This window comes from Notamacropus eugenii, chromosome 4 (assembly GCF_028372415.1).
Source record: "Notamacropus eugenii isolate mMacEug1 chromosome 4, mMacEug1.pri_v2, whole genome shotgun sequence".
In the NCBI taxonomy this organism is placed as follows: Eukaryota; Metazoa; Chordata; class Mammalia; order Diprotodontia; family Macropodidae; genus Notamacropus; species Notamacropus eugenii.
Genome location: NC_092875.1, coordinates 168,611,411 through 168,631,696, shown reverse-complemented (window position 1 = coordinate 168,631,696; position 20,286 = coordinate 168,611,411). Strand labels below are relative to the sequence as shown.

The window sequence follows — 20,286 nt, the reverse complement described above, 5'->3', positions numbered from 1 at the left end:
TACTGGAGATACAAAGACAGAAACCACAGAATCACAAAATTTGAGAACTGGAAAGGACCTCAACTTCAGTCTCTGCCCTGAAAACTTGTATTATATAATACAAACATACATGTTGCTCTAGATTTGCTATTTCATCAATATTGGAAATCCCCAGAGAGAGAGAGACTTCTAACAGTGCAGATCATCACCTTCTCCTCCAATTTGTATCCCTAGAACATTCCTGAAACACTGAGAGGTTAAATAATTTGCTCAATCACATCGTTATAAACAAGACTTGAAGACATGTCTTCCTGACTCCAAGGCTAACTCACTAACCACTATTCTACTCTGATTTTATGCACACACCTGTGTGTATATGTATTTCTGTACATATGTGTGTATATGTATGTATACATATATGTGTATACATACATGTGTGTACATATGTATAAAAACTGGAGGGCAACTGGGTAGCACAATGGATAGAGTGCCAGGCTTGAAGTGAGGAAGACTCATCTCCCCAAGTTCAAATCTGGCCTCAGACACTTAATAGTTACATGACCCTAGGGTAAGTCACTTCACCCAGTTTGCCTCAGTGTCTTCATCCGTAAATGAGAAAGAGAAAGAAATGGCAAACCAATCCAATATCTTTGCCAAGAAAACCCCAATTGTGATCACAAAGAGTAGGACGCAACTGAAATGACCTAAAAAAAATAAAAAGAATTGAATAGGAATTTGGAAGTGAACCAGATTGCCTAGGGGAAACCACCTCACTCTTAATGACTGCAAGTTTCATCCTGAAACAAAGGCCTGTCTCTTTAGAGTCAATATTCTTTCAAGGATGCTGTGATGGCTGTGATTCATAGGATGCCAGTCTCCAAAGAATTAAAATGGCGAGTGACCCTAAGGGGGATAAAGAGACGGCACAATCTCTGTGAGAAGGCTGCACTATATTGTAAAGGAAGAGTTGTACCAAAGAAATGAGGTAAACAATATCACCAGATGTATAAGAGGTAGCACAGTGCAGAGAGTTGCTGGGCTTGGAGTACTAAAGACCCAAGCTCAAATATGACCTCAGACACTTACTAGCTGTGAGACCTTGGGCAAGTCATTTATCCTCTTTTGTCTCAGTTTCCTCGTCTTTAAAGTGCAATATAAATTGTAGCTATTATTAAGTGGGATAGGAAATGAGCCAGTGGGAAAGTATAAGATGATAATTAATGGAATCATCCACGTATGTGCCATTGAAATCACTTCAGTGTCAGAAAGCCTACAGGAAGGCTCCCGTTGAGTTGGGAGGGCCCTACTGTTGATTTATGAGAGAACATGGACAAGGAAAAGTGTGGATGGGTTGTGATATGGACATCCAAGGCTCTAAGATTCACAAAATACTTTAAAAATGTGATTCCATTTTGTACACTCAATAACCCTATGAAGCAGGTACTATCCTCATTTTATAGATGAGGAAACTGAGACAAAGAGAGGCTAAGTAATTTACCCAAAGTCTCACATTTAGTAAATGTCTGAATTTAGATTTGAACTCAGGTCTTCCTGATTCGAAGCCTAAACTCCAGAAATTACAGGTCTACAAAATATCAGAATATATCTTACCTACCCAAAGGCAGAGAGATAAGCCAAATTATCACTTTATCTCCTTTTAAAAGAAAGTAGAAGCACTGTTTTGATTCTAACATGCATTTGTAAAATTTTTAAAGAGATAATCTCATTTTATATACAATTAGCTATTATCATCTAGAAGTCATTTTAAAAATTCTAGTTGTGAATGTTATCTAATCCTAAGTGCACCCAAATAAAAATAGTTATTTGCACTGTTGGCTACTAAAAGTTGGTTTATGAAATTTTCAAATTGAAATTTTCTACAATGAAGTTATTTCATAAGAAAAAATTAAGATCCTTTCCAGCTGTAAAATTCTATTCCAGTCACAGAAAGGATGGCAGAGAAATAGATAAATCAATGTAGCCAAGACCATTCGGTAGAGGGTTTGAAGGTCAATGTATTGCAGGCAAAAGAGTCTTCAGCACTTGTCCATGAGAACCTCTGGAAAAAGCAAGGCTGTCACTGGCCCAGGAAAGCCACAGTTGGCTTTTCCTTTGTCCTTAAAAAGAAAGGTACCTTTGATCCAGCAATACCACTGCCAGGTCAATATCCCAAAGACATCCAAAAAGGGGGGGCAAAGGACCTATTTGTACAAAAATATTTATACCAGCTCTTTTTCCTTAAATTTGTTAATTTGTTTTCAGTTTTCAACATTCACTTCCATAGGTTTTAAATTTTCTCCCCCTCCATCTCTTCTCCCTCCCCACAATGGCATGCAATCTTGTATGAACTCTACCTATACATTCCTTTTAAACACACTTTCACATTAGTCATGTTGCATAAAAGAATTAAAATAAATAGGAGAAGCCATGAGAAAAACAAAACATAACATAACAAAAGAGAAAATAGTCTGCTTCATTCTATATTCAGACTCCATGGTTTTTTCTCTGGGTTGGGATGGCATTTTGCATGAGTCCTTTGGGAATGTTTTAGGTCCTTGCATTGCTGAGAAGAGCTGCTACAAATATTTTTGTACATGTGAGTCCTTTTCCCAATTTTATGATCTCTTTGGGATACAGCCCTAGAAGTGGTATTTATAGCAGCTCTTTTTGTAGTGACTAAGAATTGGAAATCAAGGGGATGCCCATCAGTTGGGAGATAGCTAAACAAACTGTGGTGTATGATTGTGATAGAATATTATTGTGCTATAAGAAATGAGAAGTAGGAGGATTTCAGAAAAACCTGGAAAGACTTACATGAACTGATGCAAAGTGAAGTGAGCAGAACCAGGAGAATATTGTATACAGTAACAGCAAAATTGTTCAATAAAAAATTGTGAATGACGTAGCTATTCTCAGCAATACATAGACCCAAGACAGTCCCAAAGAACTAGTGATAAAGCATACTATCCACCTCCAGAGAAAGAACTGAAGCATGCTATTTTTTACTTTCATTTTTTCTTTTACTCAAGTATTCTTGTACAAAATGATTAATATGGAAATGTTTTACATAATTGTAATTGTATTACCTATATCTGATTGCTTACCAACTCAGGGAGGAGGGAGGGAGAGAGGGAGGGGAAGATAGAATATGGAACTCAAAACTTTTTTTAAATTTGTTTTAACATGTAATTGGGGAAAAATAAAATCTATATTTTTTAAAAAGGAAGCAGGTAAAAGAAAAGGAAGAAATATGCACTGATATATGTGTGAGTGGAGATGCTGAGCAAGTAATTCATTTGGGAATCTAACAAGAAGCTAAACAGTAAAAAAGATGGGCTGGAGGGACAGACATAGACATAGTTGTGTTTGGAAGTGGCCAGGATCCACAACTGTCACTGCCAATCAGCAAGAATCATATCTGATCCACTTTCTTTCTGCCCAAGTGGGCAACTGTTAGATCCAAAGTTTTCCTGTTCTTTAAAACCCTTTTTACACTTTCCATTTTAATTAGTACAAATGTTGACTTAGACACAGATAAGATTGACCCTAATTTCTTCAGTCTGAGCACCTCATTATTTGTGTCGGAGCTGCAAAGAAGAGACAAAAAATGTAGCAGGAATGAGACAGAATGAAAGGGACAGAGGCTTAGGTCCTTTATCTAAATCATTAGAAAAGTTATCTTCCACCTGGAGGATTAGAGAAGTCAAGAACCAGAAGAGAGAGAATCTTACCATTTTTCAATATTTTGATAAGCTCTAGGAGTAGAAAAACAAACTCTTGGAGCTTGGATCTTATGATTCCTTCTTGAGTATAAATGAGTTAAAATTGACTATAGGGAAAGGAGGCTTAGTACACAAGGGAGAGCCTCCTACAAATTTACTCTCCTGTTCTGTTTCTGAACAATCACCAGCCCCAGCCCCTGAAGAGGAGGAATGAGGGCTAAGGAAAAGTCACATCCTCTGGCACAGTTGAGGGGAAAAGTCAGGGGAAAATGACTAACCACACAAAGGTAGGGGCCATCTAGTTTTCTGCTAACCCAAACACCTCCCCCTACACACACATACACACACACACACACACACACACACACACACACACACACACACACACACACACACCCCTCTTCTAGAGTTACCTGTATTCATCCTTCATTTTTGAAGAAGACCGTGACATCAGAGAAATGATGACATGACTTGCACAGGACTTTGTTTTGAGTGAGGGAGGGCTGCGCAAGGTCACCAGGCTCACTTTCTCCTCCTGAGTCATCTGGATCCAGTGACCATATATATTCGATGACTGGAGATGGCCCAGGGTGCAATGGGAGACTTTGGTCTTTTTAAGCTAGGTCTTTTCACATACTCACTTAGAGGGAGGTAAAGCTCATTGAGTGAATAGGCCTCTTTAAGAAGTAGTTGGGGAATGGCCCTTTTAATGAGCAAAAGAAAAAAAAATAACTAAATCAAAATGGGAGGGAAAGAGAAACTGTTACTACTGATAATCACTCTAAGCCTGCCATTAAGTGGAGCCTGGGCAGGGGCCTATTGTTGTCGAACCTATGGGTTTCAGAATGCACCGGGTTTAATGTTTTGGGAAAAGGCAGGCAGGCAGGCAGGCAGGCAGGAAGGCAGGAAGGAAGGAAGAAAGGAAGGAAACCAGACAATGAGCATCTACAATGGATAGTGAGAGAAATTTTCTCGAAAGGGATTTGTTGTAGTTCAGTCATATCAGCCATGCCCAATTCTTCATGATACCATTTGAGCCTTTCTTGGCAAAGACACTGGAATGGCTCACGCTTTCCTTCTCTAGCTCATTAGGGCACAGGCCAAAGCCCCATTAGCTGTGATTCTCCATATTGCTTGGAAACCTTATTCCCAACTGGAATGAAGCCTCAGAGACTACCACTATCACTACTACTACCACTACCACTACTCTCCCCTCACCAAGAGGGTCATCACCCAAAGTCCTCCCTTGTAATCATAGAGGCACAGAAACAAATTTGGAAATTTTTACCAGGTATAAGAATGTACTAAATTCAAGACTAAATGTAGGGAAGCAGTAATGTAAATAGTTCCATGTCGTTAGAACCTAAAAAAATTAGTTTCTTCCCCTTCACAATCCCTTCACATTCTATATACCTGTCTAGTTACATCCCCCAGAATGAAACTATCTTTGGGAATCTAAAACAGGTAAAGGATTAGCTAATGGGTAGATTATTCCACAGGCACATTGACTCCATATACTGTTTAGTTTCCATATACTGTCTTGCCTTTCTTTAAAATGTTCAAGCTGTGTAGATAAAACTTTTAAGTAAGGAAATTCAAACATAACAATGGAAACAGCAGCCAGTGTAGCAATAGAAAAAGCATGAAAAAACTTTGAAGGAGAGGGCCTGGAAATAAAAGCATTGGAAAATTCATCTGATTGGCAAAAGGCACTTAGGCCAAGTCCAAGGTCCTTGGTATAACTTAAGCCAATTTCCAACAGGCACCTTGCCATCCACCACTCATCACTGAAGGAATGCAAAGGTAATCAAACAAACTATTATATCAGCAAGCTAGAATGGCATATGCAGAGTTTCTGAGAGAGTTGTTTTTGTGGTTTCACGCAAATTGAAGGCCTACAGTATACTTCCAAGAGTTAGATATCCAGGCAGCTAGCCATGATGGCCACTTGGTTTTATCTCAATGTGGGCAGTCATGAGAATTTTCAGAACAGATACCCTCAGGTACATGCTAAGTTGAAAGAAGAAAACCATGTTCAAACAAAGATTACCAAGTCACATGAAAACACAATCTTATGAAACTTCCCTGGGGTTTTGCAATTCATTTGCTGAGTAGAAAGTGCTGAAAACATTCTCCCAGTGGAATGACTCTACTGCAGAGTATAGATTCCTGGAGCATTACCGGCACTTAAAAGAATGATAAAGCAAATGTGTCTTAAATATGTCAAATCAGAGGACCAACCAAAGAAAAAGAACACGTGAAGTAATCAGTAAACATTTACTAGGCACCTATTAGGTGCCAGGTACTGAGCTGGGTACCAGGGAAATACAAAGAATCAAACAATACTCAATTCTTCCATACAACAGTACTTCAAAGAAGTTTATACTGGAATGTGAAAAAATATAAAGAGAATAAACACAAAGTAATTGAATACAAGGTAGTTTAGGATGAGGGGCACTAGCGATGGATGGGGTCAGGAAGGGTAGAAAGTGGTATTTTACCTGCATTTTGAAAAACAAGACTCTTTAGAGAGGTAGAGGAGATTGCATACTAGGCATGGAGGATGGCCAGTGCAAAGACGTAAAGGTGAGCAATGGAGTGTTGTATGTGAAATAACAGAGAGCAGGCCAATTTGCCTGAGTGTGGGAAAGAGAGCAATGCATAATGAATCTGGAAAACTCGATCAGGGCCAAGTGGTAAAGCGATTTAAAGACTAAGCAAGGCATCTACATTTAATCCTACAAGCAGTAGCACACCTCTAGAGTTATTGGGTAGAGGACTATGGGAAGGATGGATTGGAGTGAAGAGATACTTGAGGTGGACAGACCAATCAGGAAGCTCTTCCAGTAGAGGAGGGGAGAGGTAATGAGGATCTGGACTACAGTGATCATTGTGTGAGTAGAGAGAAAGGACTGGATGCCCAAGATGTTGTGGAGGGAGAGAATGTAAGATCTGGCAGAAGTGGATAGAAATCCATGATGAAAAATGCTACCTACCTTCAGAGAAAGAGTTGATGAACTTTGAATGCAAAGTGAAGCATGCTTTTTAACTTTCCTAATTTTTCTTGTTTTATTTTTTTGTCTGCGTTTTCTTTTCTAACATGGCTAATATGGAAATAGGTTTCGCATGATGTTACATATATAACCAATGTCAAATTGCTTGCCTTCTCAAGGAGAGGGGAAGACAGGAGGGAGAAGATAAGTTGGAACTCAGCATTTTAAAAAATGATTTTTAAAAATTTACATGTAATTGGGAAATATTTAACAAAATAAATTTATTTTTTAGAAAGGAAGTGGATAGAAAGTAAAACTCAATGTCAGGAATGTCCAGGTTCAAGACTTGCCTCAGACATACACAAACTAGGTGACCCTGAGCAAGCCACTTTTTCTCCAAAGGTCCCATGCCACTCTCTACAGGTTGTCTACAGGTAGTAGACAATGTCCACAAACCACAAATCTAGAACTCCTTCTCCTCTTACCAAAAATGAAAAAATAATAAATAGAAGAATGATTCAAACAGTGCATTTGCAGAACCATCTAACATGGCCAATTGTTCTAATATTTTCAATACTTTCCAGAGCACATGTCCCTCTGGGAGGGGACAGAGCCCCATGCTCCATGCTGTTCAAAGTGCTGCAATCTAACCCTTACTACATATAGATTTAGTAGAGTGATTGAGCCACTTGTTCAAATTCATACACATAGGAAGTAAGCCGAACTAGTCCCAGCTCCTCTAATTCTAAGTCCAGATATTCAACCAACATTTATTAATCACCTATGATGTGCTGAACACTGCACTAGGCACTGACGAGACCCCATACTAAGTAATACATGACCCCTGCCCTTAACAACAAGAATTCAATCTTAAAAACCCTTTAAGGTTTATGGAGTATTTTGCTCACAATTCTGTGAGGGAGCTAATACAACTTTCTTTTTCCAGATGATTTAGAAGCTCAGATCTCTCCTGGCTCCAGGACCACAACTCTTCCCACCAGACCACATGACACAGTCCTCTCGGAGTTTTACAGTCTAATGCAGTTAGACACAAACACAAGTAACCATATGCAGATGATCACCTAAGAGCACTAGAAATGTGCAGAAGAGCATTTCCATAGAGCTTTAAGGTTTATACAGGTTTTCTCCTATGACTCTCACAATAGGCCTGTGGAGTAGATTTATTGCTATCCCCATTTTACAGATGGAAAAACTGAGACTGAGAGAAGTTAAGTGACTTGCCCAGTTTTGAAGATTTCTAGAGAGGAGGAACCCACTATTTCTCGATGCATTTCATTTCACTTTTAGACAACTGTAATTATTAGGAATTTTCCTCTTCCATCAAGCTAAGTTTTTTCCAGATTCCACCCATTGCTTCTGGTTCTGCCCTCTGGGGCCAAACAGAAAAAGTCTAATCCTTCTTCCAAACACATGACAGCCTTTCAAATATTTGGAAAGAGCTATCATGTCACCTTTAAGTCTTTTTTTCTCTAAGCTAAACATTTCCAGTTCCCTAAAACAATGAACTCAAAGCCTTTCACCATTCTGTTTGTCCTCTGGATGGACTCCAGCTTATCACTACCCTGACTCCAATGTGGATTGGAGAACTGAATACAGTACCCCAGCTGTGGTCTGACCAGGGCAGAGGACAAGGAAACTATCCCTTCAAATGCTGGCATGGCTGTAAGAAGCAGGCATATTAATCTTTTGGAGGGGCTGTTAATTGGTCCTGCCACTCAGGAAAGCAATTTGAAACCCCCAAAACCCCTGAACTTCGCATACCCTAATACCTTGATACTTTATTTAAAAAGTGCTTTGCAAGGTCAACCCACAAAAAAAGAAGCGGGATTGTGCTAGGTGAGTACTTGGATAAAGGAAAGCTAAAATATAAAAGCAGTGATACTTGAATATGCTACTACTTCTCCTGCTAGTCTAACTTGGAACAGGAAGCCCTGCAGTATCTCGTCTTGTACTTTACCTGTTGGAGGTGCTCCAAAATATTTGTTGAACAAATGAGTGAGTGAATGAATTATGACTATTTTAACTACCTCACCCTCCTTTGAAAGTCATTTCTCCAGAACCAACTTCACAATTGGTAGGTCATGGCTTTATGGCAGGATCTTTTTAAATACACTCCAGTAAGAAAATTCTGGCAAATAATGAAAAGAGAAGGTCAACAGAAGTAGGAAAGCTGTTGGATGGGGGAGTAAAGGAGAGAGGAAAGACAAAGGCAAAACCAAACCTAACTCACATTTAGGTAGCAGTTTGAGCCTTGCTGAATTCAAGGCACAACAACCTTGTGAGGTACTGTGAAAAATTATTCATTTGAACATCAACTGTAATCCAATCAGTATTAACCAGTTTAATATTTAACATAAATCAAAGGGACAGTTAGATAAGATAGATTCTTATACAGGGCCTCAAATTTTAATCCAATGTTCGCTACTTGTTTACCAGTTATGAAGCTCCCTTTCACAAACAGAATGCTAACAAAGATATCTCCATCCGTTTTGCTCAAATTTTGTGTCCAAACCCAGAGTGGGTGGGATGCCTTGATTCTTTGGAAAGTTCTCCAATTTGTTTTTGTATCTCTAGATAACCCTTTCTTGTCCAACATGAACAGGTGACCATCTTAAGACCACTTAATCAGCAGAGATGAACCTTGCCTTGCCCATTTTGTGACCACCCATGCTGATGTATCATTTCTGGCTTTCCTGGAGCATCGAAATCAAGTTCTAACAACCAATGAGATTCTGTATTTTACCATGCCTCTTTTGTGTGTTCAGGTATCAAACCCTATAAAAGTAAGGCTGTGGGGAAAGAAGGAATCTCAGGTCATGAGGAAGGTCTGAGGTCTACTTCATTAGAAGGGTCCATGGACCCTTTAATAAAGTGCTATTGCATCCCAGGCCATCTCCAGTCATCCTGATGAATATCTGATCGCTGGATCCAGATGGCTCCAGAGGAGAAAGTGAGGCTGGTGACCTTGCACAGCCCTCCCTCACTCAAAACAAAGTCATGTGCAAGTCATGTCATCATTTCTCTGATGTCATGATTTTCTTCGAAAACGAAGGGTGAACACAACAATTGGCTTGGAGCTCTGCCTCAGCGGTTTTTCTTGAAGATTGGACAATTTTGCACCCCATGGTGCAAGTATGATTATTTCTATTTTATACGTGAGGAAACTGAGACTCAGGTTAATGTTTTACAGAAAAGTTTAAAACTGGAAACTGTTAAAGGCAGGATAATTTCCATAGCATCTGAAAGAAAAGAAGATCCCAAAAGAAGGCTTTACCTACCTACCAACAAAAAGGCAACTGAGAAGACATCTTCCATTGAAGCACATACCTACTTTTCCACTTGTACAACATTTTAATAAGGTCAATCTGTGCACACATCATGGATATCCTTCACAAAACCATTAAACTGGAATGGGGCAGGCTTTTGCAGATGATTTTCTATAGAAGGTCAAATCTTTATAATTATACACAATGAGGTAGAGGCTATAGTATTCTTTAGTATGTATTTTTTAAAAGCATCTTGCTTACTAAAACAAAAGTCCCCTTAAAAACTATTCTCTAACAAAATGTCTCCCATGTTAAAATAATATAAATTCTATGACACATAATTATGAAAATAACTGTTTAAATACTCATTAGCAACAAAAAAATGCATAAAACAGTAAATGATCTCATTTAAGGTATTTGCTCTTATTCCTAGGTCCTCCTTTCTAGGTAGCCCAATAAACAAACCACTGGGCTTGGAGTCAGGAAGACCCAAGTTCAAATTTGGCTTCAGATACTTACTAGCTGTGTGACCCTGGGCAAGTCCCTTACCTTCTGCCTTCCTCAGTTTCCTCAGTTACGAAATGGGGATAATAATGGTACCTGTCTCTCAGGGTTACTATAAAGATCAAATGAGATAATATTTGTAAAATACTTAGCATGGTGCCTAGCACAATAGTAGATTAATAAATGCTTCCTTCCTTTTCTCCTTCTTACTTCCCTTCTTTCCCTCCTTCTTTCCCTCTTTCCTTCCTTCCTTTCTTCTTTCCCTCCTTCCTTTCCTCTTTCCTTCCTTCCCTCCCTTTCTATCTTTCCTTCCTTTCTTTCTTTTCTCCTCCCATCCTTCCCTCCTTCCTTCCATCCTTCTCTCCTTCTTTACCTCCTTCCCTCCCTCTTTCCCTCCTTCCTTACCTCCTTTCTTTCTTCCTTCATAGTTATTTCTTTTGGTTTATGTTGCTTTTCCTGAACACAGGTCACCGAAATGAATGTTTACCCTACTATATGAGTTCAAAAGCTCCTGGTTTCCTAAGTCACTGCTAAGTGTCCATCAGTAGGTGCTTCCAGCAGCTCCAGCATTTTTGAAGAAGAAAGCCACTGACAGGATCATCTTAAACCTGGAGAGATTATAAAGTCACACATGAAAGGGGGGTGAGGGGGAGGAGGAGCTGGACTTTTAGAATGTCTCAGACAGTACAAGTCTGGGATGTCTTTACTTCCTGGGAGTATATGATAGTGGTGAAGTGCTATTGCTTTACGTATTTGTGAACGTGCACTTCTGAGTCTTTTTTTCAAAGCCTTTCTTTTGCACTGAAAGAAATAGTTGTCCTATGCTTGACAACTTCTTTAGAGGTTGTTAGAGGCAATCCTTGACAGAGCAATACCTAAGTTTTGCTGTAGATTTTCCCTTTAATTCTGAAGCAAAGGCATAACAAGCCAAAAAAATGAGAAAAAGACCTAACAATCTTCTTTGGGCAGTCTGCAAAATCCAAAGCAGGAGACCCTTTTTACATAGAAAAGGGCAGGCCTCCATGGACCATTAATTTCATGTAAAATAAGGAAATTGGACTGAGCCCTGCATCGGTAGATAGAAGGCCTGTGTTAAAATCTAGCCCTGCTATGTGATTTTGGGCAAGTCACTTAGGCTCTCTATGGCCTCAGTTTTCTCATCTGTAAACTGAAGGGTTTCAATTAAGCAGATCACTAGTTCTCCAGTTCTATTAGCCTATGATACTTCAGATTACGGTGAATTATGCCCAGAGAACAAAGACCTTCCTTGATCTCTGTTCTCTATACCTCCCCCACATCTTTGAGATGACTTTCTCACAATTCATTCACATTAGTTCTGTTTTTTAGAATTCTATTTAATTTTATTTTCAATTTCAAATTCTCTCCTACCTCCCCCTTCCTTCACCCATTGAAAAAGTAAGAAAAACAAAACCCATTACAAATATGTATACTGAAGCAAAATAGTTAGGGTTAATGTTGTGCTTCAGTAAAATCGCCAGCCCACACTTAGATTTGCACAGTAGTACTTGGGAGGTTGTTGAGAGAGAGGTAGAACTTATTATACCAGGTGCCCCTGCTCCAAACTTGAGACTCTGGACTTATTATCTGTGTATTCTTTCTTTGGGAAGACAAGCTCTAAATAATTTTTTTCCCCTCAGTTTTTTTCAGTTGAGTTAATTATTCGTGCAGCGCTACCTTTTTGGTATCTCATCCCAAGCTAAAAGACTATTAAAGGAAAAAACCAAGTCAATTACAGGATCCCAGATTTCCTTGACAGAATAAAAAGAAACTGGCTTCTTCTAAACTAATTATTAGCCATTAGCCTCATTAGCCATGTCCCCTTCCAAAAATATGCCTCAATCACCATCCTGAGTCCATCACCTCTTTTATCTGGGGAAAAGCAGCATGTTTTATCATGATTCCTTTGGAATTGTGGTTCATCATTGTGTTGATCACAGTTCCTAAGTCATACAAAGTGATTTGTCTTTACAATATTGTTACAATTGTATAAATTGTTCTGGTTCGGTTCACTTTTCTCTGTATCAGCTCATACAAGTCTTTCCAGATTTTTCTGAAACCATTTCCTTCATGAACAGTATTCCACCACATTCATATGAGTCATTCCCCGGTTGGTAATCATTCCCTCAGTTTCTGATTCTTTGTTACCATGAAAGGGTTGTTATAAATACATTTGTAAGTTTGTGTCCTTTTCATTTTTCTTTGATCTCTTTGGAATATCTATCTAGTATCAGCATTATTGGGTCAAAGGAAATGTACAGTTTAATAACTTTGGGGGCATAGTTCCAAATTGTTTTCCAGAATGGTTAGGCTAGTTAACACCTCTAAGAATGTAACTTTTTCCATAGCCCCTTCAGCATTTATCCTTTTCCTTTTTTGTTAAGTTTGCCAATTTTGATGGATATGAGATGGTACCTCAGAATAGTTTTAATTTGCACTTCCTTAATTTTAGTGATTAAGAGCATGTTTTTCATGTGGCTATTAGTAGCTTAGATTTCTTCCTCTGAAGACTCCCTATTCCTTTCTCTTGACTCCTTATGAATCATAGAATGACTCTTAATCTTTTAAATTTGACTCCATATCCTTTATATCTTAGAAATGAAACTTTTATCAGAGAAACTTACTACAAAGACCTTCTCCCCAATTTCCTGCTTTTCTTCTCATTTTAACTTCATTGGTTTTGTTTATTCAAAAACTTTTCCATTTTGTATAATCAAAATTGTCCATTTTACCTCCTGCCTATCTCTCTATCAGTTCTTTTTAAAAATTATGTTTATTTATTTTTTAACATTTTTAAAATTTGTGCTATCAGTTCTATAAATACCTAACGTGTACTAGATTTCATACTATGCTTTAGAGATACAGTGACAACAAAAAGGAATCAGTCTTTGCTCTCATGAAGCTTACATTCTATTGGGGTGAAACAACACGAACATAAATAACCTAAGACAAAAATATATACCAATCAAGTCACTTAACCCCGTTTGCCTCAGTTTCCTCATCTGTAAAATGAACTGGAGAAGGAAATGCTAAACTATTGTCTTTGTCAAGAAAAACCCAAAATGCAGTCACAAAGTGTCACACATGACTGAAATGATTCAACAATAACCACAAAATATGTGTGTGGGGGGAGGTGTATTATCACCTGAAGAAAAAACCTTGTGTAGAAAGTGGGACTTGATATGAACTTTGAAACAAGTTAGGGAAAGGATGAAGAAGTGATTCTAGGCATGGATAAAAGCCTGTGCAACACATCTCCCTTCCCCCAGCACAGGCACACCTCACCTCTACCCAAAATATATCCCACTGTTCGAGGGATTTCTTCAGTAAATACAAACACCTCTATTGAGTCATTTATTTTGTAATGGATTAGGAAGTTAGTCACCTTAGGACTCTGAAGGAATGAAACCAAGAAAGAATAGGCCATTTTGATTGAGAAAATGGAGGGAGGAAAAAGGTAAGTTTGGAGGCTGAAATGCTATTTTAGATACAATTAATTATTATGAACTGATTTTGTGTCAGGCACTGTGCTATATTTTGGAGATTTAGGGATTGTTCCTACCCTCAAGGTCAATTGTAGTGTATTGGGTCAATGTAATTTGTATATAGATAAGAAAACACAAGAGTTGTACAAGCTGTTGTTTAATGGACTAGTTACATCTGATTCTTTGTGACCTCTTCTGGGGTTTTCTTAGCAAAGATATTGGAGGGCCTTTCCATTTCCTTCTCCAGTTCATTTTACAGATGAGGAGACTGAGACAAACAAAATTAAGTGACATGCCCTGGGTCCCACAACTAGTAAGTATCTGAAGTCAGATTTGAAATCAGGAAGATGAGTCTTCCTGACTCCAGGCCTGTCACTATCCACCGCACCACCTAGCTGCCCTTGTACAAGATAAACACAAGGTCACTTGTAGGGAAGACTAACCACAGGGAGAATTAGAAAAAGTTAGTTGAAGAAAGTGACAGTTGAACCAAACCTTGCCGGCTTCCAAGAGGCAGAAGTGTGGAAGGAGAACAAGTTAAGAATAGGGAACCACTTGGATAAAGGCATGGAGGGGCAAGATGAGATGTCATCCACAAGACAGACTAGTAGGTCACATTTGCTAGATCATGGAGTTTGTGAAGGGAGATAAACTGCAATAAAGTTTAAAAAAAGATTGGAACAAGAACATGAAGAGCCTGAGAAACCAAACAGAAGAGTTCGTATTTTATCCTGAAAACAATAAGTAGTGAAACAATGGGGTTTTCTTGATCAGGGGAAAAACATCTTTGCAATGAGATATTTTTAAAACAAAGCTAACAAATTTACTGTAAATACCACTGACAAACCTTCTGCTTTATATCTTTGGACCTCCATCAGCCCTGCTTCCAGTCAGCTTGATCCTTTAACCTCTGTAATACTTACCATCTTATACAATCACACTGGCATAGAAGCAAACGTCAATAATTCTCACAATCTCTATCTGAATATTACATAGTACTGCACAGAGGTCTGGACCATTCATTACTCTGAGGTCTGAAAAGCCTCCATTATAAAAGCTTTAATTGTTTTAAATAAATTAGTTTAACCATCCACCCCATAAAGTTCTGACCATAGCACTCTCTCTCTATCTGCTTACTGAAATCCTTCTGTTTCTTTGAGGTTCAGCTAAGGTGCCACCCACCACCTGATACCTTCTCCTAACACTGTAGTCTCTCCCTCCTATTTTTTTCTCACAAATCAATCAATCAACAAACACTGATTGAGAGTCCACTATAGTATGTACCAAGCACTGGGTCCACAAAGAAAAAAATGGAACCCAGGCTCTATGGGGGAGACAACTTATAACCCATGAATGCATATAAGTGGATACAAGGAGACTTTTCTTGAAGTTAGGAGAAAGTCTTCATCATTCTTCTGCCAAAAGGACCACCTCTGACAGGCATATGTCAAGTGTAAGAGGAGAAGCAGGAGAGAACACTGTCACAAAAACTTGGAGGAATGAGCAACCAGGAAGAGGGGCTGACCATCAGTGTAAAAGCTGTAGAGATACTAAGAAGCCCTAAGCATGCTCTTATGGTACCCGGGGCATGTCATTTGTTTTTACTCTTGCCCACACCCCTGGCACAGCTTTCGGAACTCTCCAACAGCTACTGACATTGTTGACCACTTCCATACCACTGATGCCCCACTTCCTCCCTGGTATTTCCTGACACTGCTCAATCCTCTTATCTGTCTGAACTTTCATTTTCAATCTCTTTTCTGGCTCACATGCATCCTATTGAAGGTGTAACCCTAGGCTATATGCTGGCTTTTTTCTCTCTAAGATCTCTTTGTCTCTGTCTCTGTCTCTGTCTCTGTCTCTCTCTCTGTCTCTCTCTCTCTCTCTCATCTTATATACAACTGAGGGTTTGATCACCATAAGTATACAAATGACTACCCAAATTGCATTTCTGACTCTCATTTCTCTCCTGAATTCTAGTTGACCATCTCTAATTGAATGTCCTGTGGATACGGCAAACTGAACATACTCAAACATATCCAATATATCCACAATTACCTTTCTCAATCTCACTCCTCTTCCTGACTTCACTATTTCCCCCCACAGAGTACCACTACTCTTCCAGTCACCCAAATCTGCATCCTAGGAGTCAGTCTCATAGTTTCTTACAGCATTTTGTGTAGATTTCTCCTTTGCTCCCATCACATTCTATTCTGCTTCATGTTTGTGTTGGCATCCCATCTCTCCCCCTTTTTCCTCCCCACTTAGATTATAAATTCCTTGAGAACTATATCTTTTTTTTTCATCTCTATTTAACAGTGCATCTGGCAAGACTTAGACTGACTGTCTTGTGAGAGGATCTAAGTTGCTAAAGATCTTGGGAATTGTATTTCTTCCCCTCTAGGAAAAGAAGGAAGTTACTGCAGGACTGGAACAAGAAGGCAGAGATTTCCACTACCACAGCAATTTCAAAAAATCTCTCCGGGGAAGGACATGTAGGAAAACAGAGTTAAAGAAAGACAGACAGAGACAAACAGAGAGATAACAGCAGCAGTAGCAGGAACCGAGAGGAACAGCAGCTGAAGCATGTTTTCCAGGAGACTGATTCAAGCTTTGTAACAGCTGGAGACTTTTTCTTTCCCTGGCTCATGGTATGGCTTATAAAGAGAATCTAGCAAGGACAGACTGAATTATATCTACTTGAAGAAACTATAGGAACAGTGGTGCATCAACTACACTATCAGTTTCTCCTTTCTTTTTAAATTGCCAAACATTAACAGGTAGCGCAGTTCATTTTTGTTTCATTGCTATTTTAAATTTTGCTTACTTGTGACTTGCATTTTTAAAATAATGCTCTTCTAGGCAAAGATAATATAATTGTATTTGCATCCTAAGGTGTTTTTTTTTGCTTTAGGGTGCTAAGATTTCAGAGAGGGGAGAGGGAACATAGGGATATTTGATTACAACAAATTCAACTATCCTCTTGAATCAGCAATCAGAAGATTGCCTGGGGGCTCAGAGCATTTTCATTCGATTAAACATACAAAGAATAATCTGTTCCAATATTATATGTCATTTGCAAAAACAAGAACAGAAGGGATCCTAACAACTTCCTTCTGTGACACAAATGTGGTTTTGATATCTAAACCGTGGAGTCACTTTCGAAAAAGAACTATAGACAAGTATTTGTTGTTCAGTCGTATGAGTCATGTCCAACTCTTCATTTGGGGTCTTCTTGGCAAAGATACTAAAGTGGTTTGCCATTTCCTTTTCCACCTCATTTTACAGATGAGGAACTGAGGCAAACAGGGTTAAGTGACTTGCCAAGGGTCACACAGCTAGTAAGTGTGTGAGGCCAAATTTGAATTCAGGAAGATGTCTTCTTGATTTCTGGCTGGGTACTTTATCCACTGTACCATGTAGTACCATGTATACTTAACCTAAGTTTCAGGGGACTCATAATCTTTGTGGAAGGAAGCATCTTTGTTTTCACTAACTTCTGATTGAAATTTAGTATTTCTTTCAGTTATGAATCTGGCAACAATATGTAGGAGTCCATAGTCTTCACCAGACTACCAAAGGAGTATGTAACGTGAAACTTTTACTATAGACCAATATCCTGCAAAAAGAAAGAAGTCATATCCTGACCTTGCCTCACAGATGGAGACAGGTATCAATTCAGCTCATTTTCCCTAAGGAACGAGGGTGAAAAATGAATACAACTTCAACCAGCCTCCACAGTGTGACCTCTGCTAGTCATTATTGTATCCCTAGTACCTATGGGGTGTCAGAAAATTTATACTTTGATAAATTTGTGATCTATGTGGGTACTCCTTCAATAGTGCTGAACATAACCCATCTACACCTTTTCATCCAGTACAACTCTTGTCTATATACTCCTGTAAATGCTCCCTAATGCATCCCCCAACATTCATAGGGTTTTCTTTTTACACTCTTAGCATAACATGGATAACAGAAGTATACACGGGCTATCCACTGGTTAGGCCTCACTCTCACTGCATGACCGAAAGTCCTCTTCTGCCATTCATACATCTCACTGATAACATCTTTTCTGCTCCTCTTCCTACATACCTCTGATCAATAGGTTACAGTCTATTCATTCCCACTATGTTCCTCTCTATTGCCTTTTGGGGGAATTGTCGACTTTAATTCTACATAGCTTGTAGTACTCCACAAGTTGCAACTATATAACATTCTCAAGAGAATATTGATGCTAAAAAGAAAAAAAGGCTTTTGCTTCAGGGAAAAATTTGGAATCATTGAAAGCCCTAAGATATGTCCTCTAAGCAAGAAACTCTCTTTAAGTGCTCCACCCCACCTCACCTCCCCAAAAAATGCTTTATCTGCTTTGCAGGAACATTTCCTACATGGTATTTTCCTAATATCAGTGAAATCACTAGCTCACACACACACACACACACACACACACACACACAAATTCAGTCTGTCTTATTGCCTTCTTTTCAATTTTGTATCCAATTCACATAATTCAAAGTGCTTATGTGATAGACAGATATATAGATAGATGCTAGATATGCACATACAAACTGTATAAAATATACTCACAAAAGTCTTAATGCAGTTTTAGGCTTTGATAATTTAAAGTTGCACTAACATTTTTGGAACACCTACGTGCATATATTTGTATGTTTGTATATACACACAACTGTATGCATATATAATATATACATATAAATATGGAAGAGTTGAAATATAGATATAGTTGTAGAGATATAGATGTAGATGGACCAATTCTATAGACTGTTCATACAACCGCATAGTATAGCATTATATATGTGGGGGTGAAAGGGACTTTAAAGAATCATATAGTCAAAGACCTTCATTTTAAAGGTGGGGAATATGAGTCCAAAGAAAGTTGTACGATGAGCAAGACCTCACAGGTAATAAGTAACGAAGTTAAAATTTGGCTCCAGGTTCTCTAGCTCCAAATTCAGTACTCTCCCCACTTCCACCCTGCTCATAATTTAGCCAATAGTCACTCTCTATCCATTTGAACATTCCTAAGTGAATAGTTAAGTCAAGTTCTTTTGAATGCTTAATGGATCTTAGTTTAGAAGGTTTTGCAATGTTCTAGAACTTGATGCAATAAGAAAAGCTAACACAAGTGTATCCAGCTTGTTGTTTCCATGAATTTATAGCAATGCTGCTTTTTGAACATTCAATGTTAGTTTTTCCTATTGTTTTGAAGTGGAACTTATCAAGCATTCAATTGTTCACAGGCTAAGGTCAATTTGATGAAATTCAAGAAAGGGTAGGTAAACAGCAGTAGTTGCCCTAAGTAGTCAAATGCCTTATCTAATTATTAATGCTTATAAATGGATGTTTGGAGACCACTGGTATTTGAGGTACATTGCCAAATGACATATAAAAACAAATTCATAATTCTTTTTATTTATTAAATATTCTTCTAAACCTAAGTTTATGTTTGCAAGTGAAAAACAGAGCCAAGGACTAGGAATAGGTAGGGGAAGTAGCTGCCTAGTGCAAAGCATGCAGTGAAGCAAGTTAAAAGACACTTTAAATGTTGCTTTACATAAATGCAGATAGATTTAAAAGTAGAAAGGACTTTAGAAATCACATAGTACAACTCTTTCATTTTACAGATAAAGGGAAGGGGAATGGAGGAAGAAAGCATTTATTGAACACATACTGTGTGTCAGGTACTACAAATTTTACCTTATTTGGTTCTCACAACAACCCTGGGAGATAGATGCTATTATTATTTTACAGATAAGGAAATTGAGGCAGAGGTCAAGTGACTTGCCCAGGATCATACAACTAATAAATATCTGAATAAGTATAATAAACTCAGGTCTACCTGACTCCACGCCCAGTGTTCTCTCCACTGTGTTTCTTAGTTTGAGGACTTGGAGACCAAAAGTAATGAAGTTATTTGTGTGCCCAAGGTCAAATCAGAAATAAAACAGTGGCATACCAATCCAGGGTCCCCATCTGTAGTGCCCAGCTGTAGTTTCAGGGCACTTTGCAATACAGCACCACATATTTTTAAAGCCAGAAAATTCTGTTCTCTGTGACACACAGGCATTTATTTTGGAATAAATCAAACTTCACATATGACAATAAAGCTCAGAGTCTCCAGTGGACTGTAACATGGAGAGAGCAAATTTTCAAACATTCTCCAAGATGAACAAAGGCATGAGTGTGCCTGACAGTGGATGAGATATTGGGCCCAGTGTTCTGCCAAATGCAAGCTCCGAGATCAACACTGTGCCTCAGTACATTTCCTTTTCTGCCT

The 20,286-nt window shown here is 38.6% G+C and overlaps 1 protein-coding gene across 1 annotated transcript in view; it reads right to left on the bottom strand.

Annotated features, from left to right (window-relative positions):
* The window catches only part of PSKH2 (protein serine kinase H2), a 176,832-nt gene extending 166,278 nt beyond the window's left edge, over positions 1-10,554 (bottom strand). The window contains exon 1 of the mRNA XM_072603651.1: positions 10,531-10,554. The gene's annotated coding sequence lies outside the window, so the exon portion shown is untranslated. The remainder of the gene's footprint in view (positions 1-10,530) is intronic.
* Positions 10,555-20,286: the final 9,732 nt, after the last annotated feature.